The following is a 14,367-nucleotide window of genomic DNA, read 5'->3' as shown; positions in this document are numbered from 1 at the left end:
AGAGGCGGAGTCGCAGCATGGGCCACGCCCCCAGCCTCGTGGCCCCGCGGCGGCGTGAGGAATGCTACCCAACCCCACGCGCCGCAGGCGCTGCAGTTCCGGCTCCCGCCTCCCTTCTCTGACCTCGGAGCTGGGATGGATGTACTGAGACGCCAGCAGACACTCCCCTAGGGTTGGATTAATTCTCCGAGACTCCAAACGGTCTCCGTCTCGCCGCTAGTGCAAGTGTCTTGGAAGGCAGGGCCTGTGTCCCCGTGGTACCCCACTCAGTGCATGGCACGCAGGGTTCGCTGTGGGCCGTTTACTCTTCGTATCTTCTCGGCCTAGACCCAACTAGGTTCGGGGGTGCTTTACTCTCCAGGCTATACCTGAGAGGACTGGGGCTGAGGCTCATACCTGGATTGTTCTCTGGCAACTTCCCCCCAGTAAACCTCACAGTGAGTAATGCAGCCTTTGTTGGAGAAGGTAAAGACTTCATTCATTCAGGAGAGGGGAGAGGAGGGGCTGAATCCCAGGCCCAGCCCTCCTGTCCTGAAGGCCTCCTCCATCTCCTAGTTCAACGGAGAGAGAAATCATTAAAACACTCCCAGATCAAAGCATAGGACAAGCCTGCAAGTCCTACTTGCAAAGATTTGTTTTTCCTTTTAGAAGTCGATTTTCCCTTTAGATCCTTCTCTTGTTTGCTATAATCATATGCCTACACTTCTGTGGCTTTCCAGTCTCCAGATATAGACCATCAACTTCAAAATAAAAATTTAACACCCCATAGTGGTCCCAGTTTGAGAGTCTCTGCTTATTTCACCCTTTCACTTCTTGCTGAGTTTCATTTATGTTTTACTCTACTATGCCCTGCACTGATATGGAGGTTTCATATATGTTGTTCTTCTCTCTCAGACTATGGGATTTTAGACCAATCAACTTCTAATGAGCACCTTTTGGTGCCTGACAATGGGCAACGCCAGCGTGATTGACACGATTCCTTAAGGTCACAAGTTTATGCGTAGTGTGTCTTATATCCAACTACTACCTGTCTTGTTTATTATTTACTTAATAGTTTTATTTAAGTGACTTTTGTTTTTATACATTTATTTTTAAAAGAAACGTGTATAAATGGGGAGAAAAGACAATTGCAAAAGGTAGAGAAGAATCCTGGCTCCAGCCAGAGTTATACTAATAGGGGAGAAGAGATTGAAAACAGAGTCCAGGGCCCAAGGGGCAGAGATTAGTGGGCAGGAAAATGATGGGGGCAGGGCAGGGCAACAGACCTGGGGTTTTTGGCAGATCTGAGGAGGGGAACTCCAACTGGAGGTCAGGAAGAGGCAGGGGAACATTTGGGCCAGAATGGAGGGGAAAGTGCTGGGAGCAGGGAGAAGGGGAAGCGATGAAGAGAAAGGAGAACAGCTGGGGTTGGGTTTGGGTGCGGAGTTACTGAAAAGGAGGGCTAGGTATGGCAAGACCTAGGAAGGGGTGTTTACAGCATTAAGGGAAGGGAGGCTGAGAGATTACAGAAGTGAGGACTGTGGGGAAGGAGGGGCAGATGGAGAGAATCTGGTGCAGGCTGACATTTCTGTCTCCTCAGGACCAAGCAATAGGCAGTGTCTTTCAGAGGCTGGCAGGGGAGTGCAGCATTGCCTGTGAGCCTCTGAGGAGAGGAGGTCATTTACACATACCCCCAAACCATCACCCTTTGCAGAACACTGATGCAGAAGGAAGAGCAGAGGCACTACATTCATAACTATACTCTGACATTAAGACTTTTTGGCTGGGAAATTTTTGAGGCCCTTGGGGGTAAGCACATGCCTGAGGCTCTAATCTGAGCAAGGCAAGGTAAGGGTGGGGGTGAAAGGCAGGGATAACTGCCTCAGAAGGGAGGAAAGCTTCTCATGGCAGCTGGATATGGCAGCTGGGACATATGGAGGCTGGCTGTGTTGAGGCAGAAGAGATGATAGGACATGTTTTCAGCAAGGTCCCTTTTACTAAATCGGTTGGGTATGAGACGGCTTAACCATCAAAGGAAAAACAATATTCTCAAAGCTCACCCTCACCTCCACCACTCACCCCACCTCCAAACTCAGGGAGTGTTCCTGGCAGCACCCAGAGCCTTGGCCAGGGGGTGCCTCCCATGTGGTTCTTTTCTGGAATTTGACCTCAAGTTCCAGGACCAAGTAGCAGGCCAAAGGTAGAAGTTGCCAGAGCTTCCCCAAGTTTCTTCAAAGCAGCAGTGAGTTTCCATTCCTGGAAATGAAGAAAAATGTCTGTGTAGAAGGTCCTGACGAAGCGTATTTTCTGTGAAAGTCCATTAGCCACAGAAACTATAATGAATTTTCAACATTTGTGAATTCAGGAGAACCATCCGAGGATTGTGGAGACAGCATGATGTTGGGGACCCATGCTCTAAAATGTATACGTTTATGAACTCAGGCAAGCTATCTACCTCCTTTGAGCCTCAGTCTTATCTGTAAAATGGGAATAATCCTACCTCACAAGACTATCATAAACTGGAGGTGAATTCTAGGTCAAAGGAAGAATCCAGATTCATAATTTTTCAAAGGACCATTTACAAAAAACATTGTATTTTCATTGGATCCCATTTATTCACAACTGGATAAAAATGTTTCTTTGATGCTTAATGTGCACTCAGCACTGTGATGGATAAGACACTTGGTCCTCCAGGCATCTAACTCCTGATAGGAAGGTAAGATAGCATGAGACCTCACAAGGCCCCTGTGAAACTGAATTCTAAACTATGCCATGCCCTTCTGTGCCCTCGGCATTCGCGGAAAGGGAGGCCATGCCAGCTGCATTGGCTAAGGAGGGATGTATGAAGGGAAAGGTCTGGAGCAGAGCCCCAAAAGGTAGGATTTGGAGAAGTGGTGAGAGAAGAGAGCATTCTTGGTTATGTCATCTGGAAGGCATGTGTACCTGGGGCAGGAACTCAGTAAATATTTGCTGAATGAATGAATGAATGAGTGAATGAGTAAGTAAAGATGATAAATTAATCAGAACGTGGTGGGCATAGCCATAAGACCAGCCTAAGTAGACTGTGGAAATTAGAAAGTTGTGAGAAATAAGGTAGAGACAGAGCAGTTTATGGAAGAGCTTTTGAGATAGTGGAATCTTCTGGTAGGAACATGGGGTCTGGAGCCAGAGTGACAGGGTTGCATTCAGACCCCATCACTTATTGGAGATGTGATCTTGAGCAAGTTACTTAGCCTCTCTGTGCATCAGTTTCCTCATCTGGAAAAAAGTCAGGATAACATTGATATCTACTTTACGTCATTTAGAGGATTAGCTGAGATCATGGATATGAAACCCAAGCACGATGCCTGGCACATAGTAATTGCTCCAAACTATTGGCTCTTATTAGTAGTATTAGTTTTATTAAGAGCTAAGAAGAAGAGGATAGAGTCAATATGAAAATTATAGGGAACCACTGAAGCTCCTCAAAGTGAGAAATGAGAATGAGATGCAGTATTTTGTGAAGAATCCTTTGACAGCAGAATTCAGGCTAGTCAGAAGGGAGAGCAGGGCCATGTTAAAGTACGGCCCCAAAAGGTGAAGAAGGGCTGACCACGGACTAGAAACAATCCCTCCCGAGGAGGAGCAAACCTGCGTCCACTCACTCATGCGTATGTGGAAGTTGGAGCCTGGCATGAGGAGGTGCTCGATAATCCTATTCAATGAACAATTTTAGTTGCTGCATGAGTTAAACAACATCTTTTTGGAGCTTACAAGCTCAATGACAAACACTAGCAGAATCCCCAAGTCAAGTAGAGAGCGTTTTAAAGCACTGGAGAAGTCCACTAAGACCCGGTCTCTGGCTTATTTCAATGTCTTCCCCTCATGGAAGCAGACAAATGAACACATGTGAATGATGCCAGCACATGCACAAAACCCAGAAAAGAATAACCAGATTATTTTTTCATGTCAGGGCATTAAAACAAGGAGGAGAAAAAAATATGCTGCTTCTGCTATTTCCTAGCTCACTGTTCTGCCTGATTCTAATGGAATTTGAGGTTCATGCGAGGGACAAAATGGCAAAGTCACCAGTTTGCTCCTGGTATGGTCCAAGCTTTGGTTTTCACTTGAGCAATGACTCATGGTTTTGTGCCTCTTCTGAGCTACATTTTTAAATTCCAGTTTGCTAGTCAGGAATGTCTCCATTGCAAGTGACTAAAATGCTATTTAAATTGGTTTAAGAAAGAGGGAGAGAGAATTTATCGGCTCACAAAACCAAAAATCCAGAGGCAAATCTGAGCTTCAGGCATAGCACTCAAACACTGTCACTAAGAATCTTGCTCTGTTCCTCAGCTCTCTTTTCTCTCCATTCTCAGGTAGTCCCTCTGATAGTGTCAGAATTACATTCCATAGTGAAAAGTCCCAGCAGACAAAAACTTTCTCTTTCCCAGCAGCACTAAGAAAAGCTACAGACTGGCATTTTAGCGTTTACATTGGCTTTGGGTGACTTGCTTTTCTCTGGATGTGTGGCTGCAGCCAGGGGATGTGATACCTTGGCTAGCTTCATGCTCTCCTTTGGAACTAGGGGTGAGGTTAGCTTCTCTCACATCCCACATTTGAAAGTATGGAATGACTTTCCCAAGAAAGTTGAAGTTTACTAGAATTAGGAGGGATGGATGCTGAGCAAACATAAAACACAGCTGACCCCTACAGGCTACCAATACCAAAGCAGAGCCTATCGAAGGTTCCTATAGGCACAAGTAATACAATATTCCTATAGGCTAACCCTGAATCCACTTAGGAGTCAACTCGCTGTCTCCTGTATTTCCAGGACACTTGCATCCAACAGGGAGCAAATTCCAGCACTCAGAGGGTGAGTCTTGTTGAGATCATGGCATGGAACGTGCCATTGGTTTTACCTAAGTGCATTCTCCTCTCTTGGGAGTATTACTTCTGAGGAAAGTGCTTCAGAGAACACTTAATGCCTTAAATATGTGCGTGCAGCACTTTGAATTCTAAGAGTCGTCACATAGAGTGTGTTTTTAATTGAGACTTTTGAAGCACCAATTCCTGAAGTGGCCTGGCATTCGGATAATGATCTGAGAAACCCAGCCTTGGAGGAGAGTAAGTTTTTCTCCCAGGCTGTGACTCAAGTGAGAACAGCAAAGAAGTTCTATCAGCCCTGAAGAATCTCTTGGCTTCTTGATATTTTAAAAGAATAAGCAAAAAAAAATCAACATGTAAATTAGAAACAATCAGCCTATAAGTCCACTTGCATTTATATTTATAAAATGGACCAAAAATAACTTAGCACATAAAATATGAAGAATAAAAACTCAGGAAAACATTAAATCCATATATTCATTGGACAGAGTTACTAAGTGCTTACCATGTGCCAGAGACCGTACCAAGTTCTGGGGATGTAAAAATAAGCAAACAGATTTCAAAAGTCCTTCCTTATATGAAGCTTACATCCCAGTAGGTGTGTCTATCTGTATACTATCTTTGAGTCTCATCTGTGTCATTGACAGGAAATAGTCAATATTCCATAACATACAGGGCAAATTCTCAGTGAGTGCTTCCTCTAGGCTAGGCTTTCTACCAGTGCCCTGCCTACATTATCTCATTATTCTTGTCTTCCTAGGGATTAAAAACAGGTTTCAGAGAGATGCAGACATCTGCTCTAAGAGCCACAGGAGGTAAGTGGTGAGGTGGAGATTGAAACTCATACCTCCCTTTCTGCCTTTTAACTTGTACCCTCTCTTAGAGTGTGGATGGGGGATTAAGGAGGAGGGGTGGGAACTATGGCAAACTGGAAAACAAATGCTGTTGCACAGGGAGCCACTATCATTCAGCTCCAGCTACTCGTGTCACAGGGGAATGTGGCTCAGTGTGGCCAGATTTTCTGATTTCTCAAGAGAAGCCAGCAAACAGGATTTTGATGTGAAAACTTAATTTAATTTTTTTTTAAATTAAGTTTATTGAGGTAACATTGGTTAATACAATTATATAATTTTCAGGTGTACATTATAATTTGATATCTATATATTCTATTCTGTGATTACCACCCAAAGTCCAGTTTCCTTCAGCTACCATATATTTGATCCCCTTTACCCACTTCACCCTCCTCCTAAACCCTATATTTGACCTCCTGTACCCCGTCTACCTCTCCCCTCTTCCCTCACCCCACTAGTAACCACTAGTCTCTAGTCCATGAATCTCTGTTTGTCCTGCTCATTTGTTGCTTTTAGGTTTATATCCCAATTTTTAAAACACTGTGAAAGCCAAAAACAGGTCTGTCCTTCTGTTACACTGTGCCAGGAGGGTCCCTGGGGAGGTAGGGTTCCAGATAGCAATCCTGAAACTAAATATGGGTAGAAAACTGCAAATACAGCTGTGGTCCTTGCACAAAAGTATTTATTTCTCAGGTTCATTTTATAAGGCTAAGGTAGAAAAATGGTGCCCTTGTTTACCAAAAAAGCAAAGCCGTTAATGAAAGGTAACAGCCTGGGAGCATCTGGAGCATTCCAACCCCCCTGCTGTGGGGGAGGCTGGCAGAGAACCATCCTATGCTGGGTTGACAGGCCATGCTTATCCGAAAGGGAAAATTTAACTTCAGGGCGGGCTCTTGTGTTACTTCTGAGGTCTTAATAATGATCATTAGACTGTCAGCACGCAAGAAGTGGTTCAAAATAATTCTCTTCCTAAAAGTCACATTCTACTCGCTTCCTGGCCCTTCCTTGCCTCCTCCACTGGTGGCCTCCCACGCTCGGCAAGCCTTTCCTCTTCTCCATCTTGTTTGCCAAGGGATGGCAGCCACAGAACATATGGAGGTCTCATCACTGGGGGTGGTCTGTGACTGGAATGGAGTTGGTCTCCGGGTGGTGGCAGCACCTCTTCCTGTCCTGGCCTTTGGAGGGAGAATGGGACGGAGTACAGAAGAGCTTCCATGATTTAAAAAAAAAAAAAAAAATTTGCACCCATCGATAGATTTAAACTGTAAAACAATAATTTTACTTAAAAAGTGTAAAGGAATTCCCATCCTTTGGATCTTAACAAGATCAGAAAACCTCTGTTTACTACAAGAATTGTTTCAGAAAGGGAAGTGAAATCTGGCACATGAAAAATCCCATTTCTATCTGCTCTCAAGATAGTAACTTTGCAGCCATATGCCATGTGTATTTCATCATAGCAAAACAGTACTGTAGTGCATTGGGGACAGATTTGCTGCTGCTGCTGCTGCTGCCGCCTCCACCACCTCCTTCTGTTGCTTGGATAAAGCTGAAGCATGTGGCACTGCTGGGAGATTCTTAGAAGACCAGGAAGTGCTCCTGCCTGGGACCCTACAGCTCCGTTTACACCATGAGGCTCTAAATCCCATCTCCCCTGGGCCCTGGGAGGCTTCTCTTTGGAAAACACACATAGTAAGGGCTTAAATGCCTTCTGAAAGGGATGAGACAAAGAAAACTTGTACTCACCCCCATCCCTTGCTTGGAAGACCATTTAAGATTGAGAGACGAAGTGACTTCTCCCACTCAGGGGAACCAGGGCAATGCTGTGATCGGGAGTGTCCAGAGACGTGGGCTCCAGCCCTGGTTTTCCTACATCCTTGTCACACAATTTGCCAGCTCTTTTTGGGCCTTGATTTCCTCATTTGTGAAACGGAAATAATAATAAGTCTGACCACATGCAGCTATGGCAAAGGTTCATCGGTGAGCTGCTGTGCATGCAGTAGAAGCTGTTCTCTTTGCACAGAGCTCACTCTCTAATTCACTGCGGCCTCCATGAATCCCCGTCCTGACCCCTAATCCACACTCTAGAAGAGGGTACAAGTTAAAAGGCAGATATGTGTTCCAGCTGTGGCCCCAGCTCTTATTTCTGTGGCTTCTTGGACAGGTGATCAGGAGTTACACATGATGACCATCTCTCACAATTCTTCAGCTGTGCCAGTGGAAACACAAGCTACATTTGCTCCCAGCACATTCAGAGCCTTATTTTAGATGCCAACTTTGTCCGAATTTCTGGCTGCTTAGGCCACAGTCCAGATGAGAGTGTGACTGTCCTGCCTCCTGGTCCAGGCTCCTGGAGAGACCAAATTGGCATCTGGATAGGTATGGAGTCCACCTGCATCCGAGTGGGAGGGGCACTATGTACACATGCAGACTCCTGGGCTCCGTCCTAGACCCATTGCTTCTGAATCAGTGGGGCCAGGGCCTAGGAAACCTAAAGTGTAGAAAGCCCCCTGAGAGAGCAGATGCACATAAAAGTTAGCATTTGTGGCCTTCCGGTACCTCAAACTCCATAGATCTATACCTCAACCTGTTCTTCCTTCTGTGTCCTTCTTATCTGGACCAAGGCAACAAATGCAAAAATAAACAAGTGAGACTACATCAAACTAAAAAGCTTCTGCACAGCAAAGGAAGCCATCAACAAAATGAAAAAGCAACCTACTGAATGGGAGAAATTATTTGCAAGTCAAATATCTAATAAGGGGCTAATATCCAAAATACGTAAAATAGCAAAAAACAAGGAATCCAATTAAAAATGGGCAGATGATCTGAAGAGACATTTTTCCAAAGAAGATACAAATGGCCAACATGTACATGAAAAGGTGTGCAACTTCGCTAATCATCAGGGAAATGCAAATCAAAACCACAATGAAATATTATCTCACACCTGTTAGAATGGCTGTCATCAAAAAGACAAGAAATAACAAATATTGGCAAGGATGTGGAGAAAAGGGAACCTCTGTGCATTGTTGGTGGGAATGTAAATGCAGCCATTATGGAAAGCAGGATAGATGTTCCTCAAAAACTTAAAAATAGAATTACCATATGATCTAGCAATTCCACCTCTGGGTATTTATCTGAAGAAAACGAAAACACTGATTTGAAAAGCTATACGCACTCCTATGTTCATTTCACCATTACTTACAATAGCCAAGATATGTAAGCAACCTAGATATCCATCGATAGATGAATGGATAAAGAAGATGTAGCATATACACACACACAATGGATTATTAATCAGCCATAAAAAAATTATGAAACTTTATCATTTGCAACAACATGGACGGAACTTGAAGGCATTATGCTAAGTGAAATATAAGTCAGACAGAAAAAGATAAATACCATATAATCTCACTTATATGTAGAAAAACGAAGAAACAGACAAACCCAAACTCATAGATACAAAGTGTAGATTAGTGATTGCCAGAGGTGGAAGGGGGGGTGGGGTGCAAAATGGGTGGAGCAGGTCAAAAGGTACAAAATTCTAGTATGAGTAAGTCCTGAGCATGTGAGGTACAGCGTGGTGACAATAGTAAATGCTATATTGGAAAAGTAAATAGTAAATGCTATATTGGAAAGTTGCTAAGAGAGTAGATCTTAAAAGTTCTCATCACAAGAAAAAAATTTTTGTAACGATTTATGATGATGAATGTTAACTAGAATTTCTATTGTGGTGATTCTTTAACAATATATACAAGTACGGAATCATTATGTTGTATATCTGAAAGTAATATAATGTTATACGTCAATTATGCCTCATTGAAAAAGAAAAAGTTAACATTTATGGTCCTCAGGGGCCTCAAACATTGCAGATCTTTTCCAAAACCTGTTTCTCTCATATGTCCTGCTTAACTGGACCATCACCCCCCAGGGAGACAGACCTCCAAGCCAGAAGAAACCCAGAAGTCCCCAGTTTGAGGTAGTCTCAAGCACCTCTTCGCAGTCTGTCCCTTCCCCTGCCTCGCTCGCTCCTGTCAGGCCTTCCCCATTGTCGCACAGCAGAACCACTGGTCTTGCTCTCTACCTGCCCAGTCTGGAGGTCTTGATCTGAAACATAAACCTGGCTCTAATACTCCCTTACCTAAAATTCTCTAGGGGTTTCCCATCCTCTGCTGGACTGAGTCATTCGAAAGCCTCTCTCCAGCCTCAGATCTCCTGCCACTTCCCCTCCTACAGGGTAAACTCCAACTAGACTTACATTATGCTAAGGTCTCTGAATATTTCATGAGGCCACATACCTCTGGGCTTCTATAGACACAGCACCCTTCACTGAAATTCTCTTTCTCCTCTGCTACCCTTGCTTCAAATCTCAGCTGAAATGTCGCCTCCTCTGGAAACCCTTTCCAGAAGGTCCCAGGTAGGGCTGACTACTCCCTCCTCTATCCCTGCACACTACCCAAATATATCACCCAGGACCCTGCATTGTTTCTATTTGCTTTTGCATTTCTGCCCCACTAGAGCAAGAGGGATTTGCATTTTATCTATTTCAAATTCCAAACCTTTATCAGGGCTGATAAGGTCCTGCCTGATCTGGCTCCTGCCACCTCTCCACCCTGTCTCCTGCCATTCTCTGCCCCACCCGCTTTACTCAGTCACACTGGTCTTCAGACTGTTCCAAAGATCATCGAACTCCTTCCTGATTCTGGGTCTTTGTTTCTGCAGCAACCTTTTCCTGGGATGCTCATCCCACCCCCAACACCCAGATCTTTCCATGGCTGGCTTCCTCTTGACATTCAGATCTCTGCTCAAATGACACCTCTTCAAGATTCCTTCCTTGGCCAACCAATCAGAAGTAGTTTTCCTTCCCCATTATTGTCTCTTATAATACCATATTTTCTCCTCTGTGTGGAACTTATCACAAGCTATAGTTCATTCACTTTTAAAATTAGCCTCATTGAGACATAACTATAAACAATAAAATGCATCCTTCTAAGGTATACAGTAAGATGAGTTTTGACAAATACCCATGTATCCACCACTCTATTTGAGATACAGAATATTTTCATCTCCTGTACAATTTTCCTAATTCTTCTTTCCAGCCTCACCCCACAGCCAGCCTCAGTCAATCACTGTTCTACTTTCTGTTGCCATAGCTTTGTTTTGCTTGTTCTAGAACTTCATTTAAATGTAATCATACAGTATGTACTCTTCTGCCTGGCTTCTTTCACTCAGCATGTTTTGGAGGTTTATTCATGTTGTAGCATTTTTATTTATTTATTTATTTATTTATTTATTTATTTATTTATTTATTTACTGAGCAGTAAGCTATTGTATGAATCTACCACAATTTATCTATGTACCTGCTGACAGACAGCTGGGCCATGTCCAGTTTGGGGCTATTATGAGTATATGAGTAAAGCTGCCTTGGCAATTCATGTACAAGTCTTTGTGTGGACATACATTTTCATTTCCTTCAGATAAATTCTTGTAATGAAGATTGCTGGGCATATGGTATACTGAACTTTGTAAGATACTGCCAAACTTTTTTCCAGAGTGATTTTCCATTTCACACTCCTGCCAGCAATATATGAGAGTTCCAGTTGTTTCACATCCTTGCCAACACTTATTACCAGTCTTTTAAATTTTAGCCACTGTAATGGGTATATGGTGTTATCGTGTTTTAATTTACATTTCTCCAATGGCTAATGATGTTGAACAATGTTTCATGTGCTTATAGATGTCTGTATACCTTCTTTTAAAAGTATTTGTTAAAATCTATGGCCTATATTTTAATTTGGTTGTTTGTCTTATTATAGAGTTATAATATTTCTTTATATGTTGTAGATACAAATTATTTGTCAAAAATATGTATTGCAAAACTTTCTTCTAGTCCGACTGACCTTTTCATCTTCTTAATGCTGCCTTTTAACCCCCTTTTTTTGATTAGTTCTTTCTATTATCTAAGAAATCTCTGCCTATCCCGATGACATATGCATTTTCTCCTGTGCTTTCTTTTAGAAATTTTATAGTTTTCTTTTTAAAAATTTTAGTGGTTTGATCCATGTCAAGTGTGTTGTGAAGTAGGGACTGAAATTCATTGTTTTCCATGTGAATATCCAGTTATTCCAGCACCATTTGTTGAAAAGTCTATCCCTTCATCAAAGTTATTTAAATTTTGTTTCCTTTTATTTAATTATCTTTTGTCTCTCCTACTACACTGTAAGCTCCATACATTTGTTTTAATTTAATCTGGACTCCTTCTATCATTGCTACCTCCTTGCAGGTAGAGAAAGCAAAGAAAAGGCTTGTTTGCAAGTCCCTTTTAGGCATGACCCCAGGAAACATGAGTGGGAGGTGGGGAGTAAACCAGGAAGGAGGGAGAGCCAGGACAAAGGTGTGCTTTGGGACCGGTCACCACTGGGGGCAGCTGTGGCTGGACCCGGCTGGGACCTGCTGAGGAGCAGAGTAGGGTGCACTTCAGAACCATCCACTGGTATCAGAGAAAGGGCGTATACCTATCACCTCCAGCCCCACTGGTCAGGGGTTGCCCCAACGCGGTTAACACCCCCAGACTTCCAGGCCACAGTGCTTGAGTCCAGACTGAAACCCTGGGTAGAGGCAAGAGCTCTGGGGAGCAGCTAAGTTAAAGGGGCTTCCACCTGCTCCAAGCTGATTGCCACGGCAATGGCTGAGCAAAAGGTGGACCAGAAGGATGAGAGGAGGGTCACAAGAAGTTTCCAATACACAGTCATTCAATGAATATTTATTGAGTGTCTTCTCTGAGCCAAGCACCGTGTTAAGCACTGGAGATAGTCATCAAAAAGCCAATCCCTGTCCTTATGGGGGAGATGGGCAATCAACAATTCAGTAATTGATATATATTTTATCAAGCAGAGATAAATGCTATGGAGAAAAATAAAACAGGGTAAGAGAATCATGAAATTGGGTGGAGGAATGGGGCTCATTCTGACCATCAGGAAGGCCTCAGAGAAGCTGACATTAGCCAAAAAGCGAATGGAATGAGAAACTGAGCCAGGTGGATACCTAGGGCAGGATTGTTCCCGGTGGGGGATGGGAGACCACAAGTGAAAAGCCTTGAGGGAGGAACGAGCTCAGGGTATCAGGGTATCAGGGTATCGGGGTATTAGAGAAACAAGGAGGTCGCTGTGGCTGGAGCAGAGTGAAGGGCAGTCAAGAGAGGCCTCAGAAATGAGTCTGAATTTCATCTTGAGTGTGACAGGAAGCTACCATAGGGTTTTAAAAAGAGTTCTGCCTTGATTTTATTCATGTGGGGTACTGTTACACATGTATTAGAACGGCTAAAAATTTTTAAAAGTGATAATACCCAGTGCTGGCAGGGATGCAGAGCAACTGTAACTCTCATACACTGCTGGTGGGATGCAAAAATGGTACAGCCAGTTTGCAAATGAGTTTGGTCATTTCACATAAAGATAAACTGACGCTTGCCATGCAACCCAGCAATCCCACTCCTAAGTATTTACCCAAGTAAATGAAGCTTATATTCACACACAAACCTGTACACAAATGTTTACAGTATCCTTTTTAATAATTGCCCCAAGCTGGAAGCAATTCAAATATCTTTTAACTGGTACGTAGCTAAACTGTAGTACATCTACATAAGAATACTACTCAGCAGTAAAAAGGGATGAATTATTGAAAATACATGCAACAACCTGGAGGGACGTCAAGGGCTTTATGCTTAGTGTATGATTTCATCTCCATAGCATCTGCAAAATGACAAAACTATAGAGCTGGAGAACAGGTTAGTGGTTGCCAGGGGACAGGGAGGCATGAAGTGCGAGAGGGTGCATATACAAAGATGTAGCACTAGAGAGTTCTTCTGTGGTGATGCGACGGTTTTCTGTCTAGACCGTGGTTCTAGCTACACAAATCTAGCCTTGGGATTGAAGAGCATAGTACTCTACCTATACCCTTACACACAAGTGAATGCAGAATCAAAAATGGTGAAAACTGAAGATCTGTAGCCTAATTAACGATAATGTACCAACGTTAATGTCCTGATATTTTAATATAGCTCTGTATAAGCTCTATACAACACTCTGCATATAAGCTCTATATAAGATGTCACCCCTGTAGGAAGTTAATTAAAGGGTACATGAGACTCTATTGTTTTTGCAACTTCCTGTGAGTCTATAATTTTTTCAAAACTAAAAGTTTAGAAATAAAAGTATAGCAGGTGGGTAAAAAGCTATATGAGACTTTTTTTAAAAAATTGGGGACATTTGCAAATAGATGTGTAATAGATAGCATTTGGGAATTATTGTCAACTTTCTTAGGTGTGATAACATATGTTTATCACATGTCCTCATTTTTAGGTGATATATGTTGATGTTTTAGAGGTGAGGTGTCAGTGTCCAATGTACTTTTAAGTGATTCAGCACATATATGCCTATGTATATACGTCATTTTAAAATATGGCAAAATGCAAACTATTATTGAATCTAGGTGGTGGGTTTATAGGTGTTCACTGTCTTATTTTTTTTAACTTTATATTTGCAATTTTTCATAATAAAAATTTGAAAGAAAAAAGAAATTAATCACTGGTATGTCTAGCTATGGATGAATCTCAAAAGCAGTACAGTAAGTGAAAGAAGCCAGACTCAAAAGGTCATATACTGTAAGATTTCATTTTAGGAAA

Source organism: Pteropus vampyrus, unplaced genomic scaffold (genome assembly GCF_000151845.1).
Source record: "Pteropus vampyrus isolate Shadow unplaced genomic scaffold, Pvam_2.0 Scaffold470, whole genome shotgun sequence".
NCBI lineage: Eukaryota > Metazoa > Chordata > Mammalia > Chiroptera > Pteropodidae > Pteropus > Pteropus vampyrus.
Note: the sequence above shows the minus strand (reverse complement) of the source record.